The sequence below is a fragment of the Panthera uncia genome, chromosome F2, assembly GCF_023721935.1.
Source record: "Panthera uncia isolate 11264 chromosome F2, Puncia_PCG_1.0, whole genome shotgun sequence".
In the NCBI taxonomy this organism is placed as follows: Eukaryota; Metazoa; Chordata; class Mammalia; order Carnivora; family Felidae; genus Panthera; species Panthera uncia.
The window spans coordinates 80,188,002-80,192,737 of record NC_064812.1 but is presented as its reverse complement, the minus strand read 5'-3'; the positions used below and the strand labels follow the sequence as shown (position 1 = coordinate 80,192,737).

Here is a 4,736-nt window from a genome sequence, read left to right as displayed (position 1 = left end):
CTGGTCAGAATTTAAGGAACAAGACTGGATGACTGTTTGTGACAGTGAGGAAAATGGGAATAGAACTCGTTCCAGACTTCTCTCGAATCAATATTGTCAAGGTTTATCTCTTTGTTTTAACTCTGTTATATTATATCACATTGATGCAACCATTAACTCTTAAAATAAGTGAAAATAAGTGCATATTTCATAATTGCTTTAATTTCATGTATCGTACACTTGATAGGATACATTGAAAGCTGATAATTTTACATAAATAAAATACTGTTTATTCCTGAGAAAAGAAGGGATAGCATGACTCTGCTTGAAGGATTTTTTAAATTTCCATATTCTGCTATGGATAATAGGTCAGCTTCTATTTGGTCAGTTTGATTTTTACTGATCTACCCATCTGTGAATATTCATAGCTGAATAGAAAATTGTAGCTTATTAAAGAAAATTCAGAAATTCCATAGAATGAAACGATCATTTCAGGAACAAATGATCATTTATTGAAAATATGTCCACAAGTAGAAAATTCTTATTTCAATGATTGTTTGTAGATAAAAGTTGGAGAGGCCTATTGATTTATTCTTTTTCAAAATGTTTAAACTATGCCCATTTATTTAATGTTATTATATCCATAGAAGTTATTTTTATATTCTGATCTTTTAAAAGACTTATAGGTTTAAAATACAAGTACCATAAAGCAAATAAAATGTTTAGTCTTTAAAAATAATTCCTTTGGGGGGCGCCTGGGTGGCGCAGTCGGTTAAGCGTCCGACTTCAGCCAGGTCACGATCTCGCAGTCCTTGAGTTCGAGCCCCGCGTCGGGCTCTGGGCTGATGGCTCGGAGCCTGGAGCCTGTTTCCGATTCTGTGTCTCCCTCTCTCTCTGCCCCTCCCCCGTTCATGCTCTGTCTCTCTCTGTCCCAAAAATAAAATAATAATAATAATAATAATAATTCCTTTGGGGTACCTGGGTAGCTCAGTAGGTTAAGTGTCTGGCTTCTTCAGCTCAGGTCATGATGTTGCAGTTCATTAGTTCAAGCCCCACGTCAGGCTCTGTGCTGACAGCTCAAATCCTGGAGTCTGCTTTGGATTCTGTCTTCCTCTCTGCCACTCCCCTGCTCACGCTCTGTCTCTCTCTCAAAAGTAAACGTTAAAAAAATTAAAAATAATTCCTTTATTTCTGAAAATCTACCTTTGTAGAATATTTAGATATGTAATATTTGTAGGATATTTAAATATGTAATATTTCTAATGTAGAATATTTCCAATATTTATTCTTAATTTTATACTAACATATTGATGACTTTTATATTTAAATTTTTTTTAATGTTTATTTATTTTTGACAGAGACAGAGACAGAGCATGGGGGGGGGCGGTGGCAGAGAGAGAGGGAGACACAGAATCTGAAGCAGGCTCCAGGCTCTGAGCCGTCAGCACAGAGCCTGACACGGGGCTCGAACTCACAGACTGCAAGATCATGACCTGAGCCGAAGTCGGACGCTCAACCGACTGAGCCACCCAGGCGCCCCAAATGCTGACTTTTATATTTTAAATGCTACATCTATATCTATGGAGGGATTGAGAGACAGAGTTATCCACCATAGAAAGGAATATACCTTATTAATAGAAAATGTAAGAGCATGCTATGAGTCCATTGGTCTTCCCAGTAGCTCCCTTCCAGGCTTGGTCTGTGGTAGGCATGACCCATGGAAATCAACCAGAACTTGCCCTCCAGAAAATCACGAAGAAATCCCGGGAAATTCGCAAGGGAAAAAGACAAGGATAGCTTGACCATGTCTTAAGAGAGCAGAAGGACTCAGATAATGCAGCTAAAGCAGAAGGCAACTAATGAGAAAAAGCCTATGCAGACAAGAGACAAATGATGACTCTTTGGAAAACCTGGGTGCTATGCCAGCTAGGTGTATCCCAAGCTCTATGGTCAAAATTTTCCGGCACAAACAGTCACATGTTATGGCATATCCTTACGAAACTATCTTACACTTAAAAAAAAAAAAAAGTAATACACCTTTTTCTGGAAGTCTTTTTGACTCATTGACAATTTAATCAATTTTAATTCATGAACTCATGATCCAGGAGTAAATTATTTCAAAACATGCTGCTTTGCTACTTCAGAGTCTATGCATAAACAATATATCTGTGTTTGCCAATTCTTTCTTTGTTTACTGATTGTTTCCTACAGAGGCCAGCATTTCTTCAGTTAGCTCTTTAAGTGGCTCTGATTCTGTTAACGTCATACCTGATGACAAATCCCAACAAGGTATTTGATTTATTTCTTATCAGCATCATCCTCATGATTTTCCTTTGTTTTTAATCTTTCAAATGTGTTTGGTAAGGAGATAATATGACCTCTATTTGATAGAGTTACCAAAAGTGGCAGAATCCGACTGGTGGTTTAAATCCTTTTTCCATTCTGAACCGGAGCTTTCAGATGTGAGAAGAAAAGATCTGTCTGCCAGTAGGTACGTTTTAGGTTTTGTTTGTTTGTTTTCTGATAAACGTTTTGTATTTGCTCTTACATGAAACAATATAAATGTAGGTGGTAATTATGATGTTAACCAATCAAGATAAAGCATAGTTGTTTCTTGAGAGTGGTGAAGGCTTCACTCTAAAGCATACTTGAGGCATTGAGATGGATAAGACATTTGCCCCCCCCCCATTTTGTTAACCCTCAGCCAAATCACCAGTACTCTTTCTAATACTGTCACTAAAGAGAAATTGAAAAGCCATGTGCCAACTTTTACCATGGTTTAGGGAAAATAGATTGGGAATCAGAGGCAAGGTTCTAAATTTGTTTCTCCGATACCTTCAGGAAACAAATAACAATTATCTACTCCAGTGAAAAGGAAACATGGCTCCCTGGAGAAATAGTTGGTTCCAGACAGGAAAGGACAAGGAAAAAAAATGAGCCTGGCCCATCCTATGGTGTGAAAGAGAAAGAAAGGCTCAATACATGACGTAGTATGTCAAAATGACACAGGAACCAATTGGCCAAATCTGGGACAATTTCAGCAACAAAATAAAGATAGTAACAGGTAATTGCCGTAGAATAAGATAAAATCTGTTCATCATCATTGATATACATAAATAATTAAATGAACAAATGAGAGAGAAGGGAAAGCTCTTTATTGCAGAATTCTAATTAATAAATGTAGAAAGAATGATGGAAATAGAGAATTACCATTTGACATATATTACAACAATAATTGTTCCAGGCAAGGATTATCCATAGATGCTAAAATAAATGGAGACCAGTATGAAAAATTAGGTCTTCTCAGAGTGTCTCCCCCAAAATACTTATTAATTACAAACAGGAAAATTAGTAAATTTCCAGTGGAGAAAACTATCAGATACAACCTTAACAAAGCAAACAGAAAAACAATGATTTAATTGCTGTCCTAGACAACCTGCTTTAGTCCCACTGCTGGTTTTGATTGGCCTCTGTGTGGCACCAATTTCTAAATAGGAGATTGAATTGGTGGGTTTGCGTTCAAGTGTTTCTACACATTTTGAACCCTAACACACTGAGTAGTATAGTTTTTTATTCTAATGGGTTCTAAAATACTTATTTTTTTTAGACACTTGACTATGACTAGCTACTAGATGGAATAAAAAGAGTAAATTATAATGGATTTCATGGGTCCTAATGTTAATATGTAAAGATTTTGATGAATATGATAAATTCGAAATAGAATCAATTATATATTGACACACTTAAAAATCAAAGACAGAGAAATCAAATGAGGCTGCTTGTTGAAAACATGTATTTTTTACTCTCTTTACCAAGTATATTAATTTGAATTATCTAGGTAACTTTCATTTATTTTTCCACTTTACTTTGACTATGAAGACAATGTAATGTACGGGTAAGCATTTCTCAGCTCTTTGTGTGTAGCAATTCGGTGAAGGCCGTCCTAATATCTCACCACTTTACGCAGCTCTCATAGTTGATTCTGACGATCCAGAAGATCCTGCCTGCTGAGCTGCTGTATCTGTGAAGCACACCTTTCAGTACTAAGCTATTCCAGGTGACTTTCCTTCATTATAGGAAGACAGAAACCTGCTGGAGTTCGCATTTCCCAGACAGGATCTGCAGACACCCAGACAGCGAAAGTTTAGGCAGTTTCCTCAAAACACAGACGATAGTGCAAGTGGCATCAGCAACGTGGAGACTATCGAGAAGCGTGGCTTTGAAAAGTAACGAGTCTTCAAATGTAGTGACTTGTATGAAATAAACTTTTCCTTACCCATGTGATTTTTCAAAGAGTGTTTAAAAGTTGTTATTTTCAATTTTCCAAAAAATTCTTAGACTCTTTATATGTCTGTCAAATGATTATGTCTTAAAAGTGAAGCGTTGTGCCTAACGATGGTCGGAAGGGCGTTGTACTCACAAATGTAGAGAACAGTTGCAAAACTGTACTTTTAATCACGAACATTGGAAATAGAAAACACACCCATAGATACATCACCTGTTACAAATAGATTGCTGCAGGGGCGCCTGGGTGGTTCGGGAGGTTAAGCGTCCAACTCTTGATTTTGGCTCAGATTATGATCTCATGATTTGTGTGATCGAGCCCCACATCGGGCTCTATGCTGTCAGTACAGAGATTCTCTCTCTCTCTCTATCTGCCTCTCAAAATAAATAAATAAACATTAAACATTTTTGAAAAATATATCACTGTATATATAACTAATTGGTTATTGTGTAGACTTTAAATTTCATAATTT

The 4,736-nt window shown here is 36.7% G+C and overlaps 1 pseudogene; it reads left to right on the top strand.

Moving 5' to 3' along the window:
- The first annotated feature begins 1,689 nt into the window (after positions 1–1,689).
- LOC125924974 (small EDRK-rich factor 1-like) lies at positions 1,690–1,873 on the top strand (annotated as a pseudogene).
- The last annotated feature ends 2,863 nt before the right edge of the window (positions 1,874–4,736 follow it).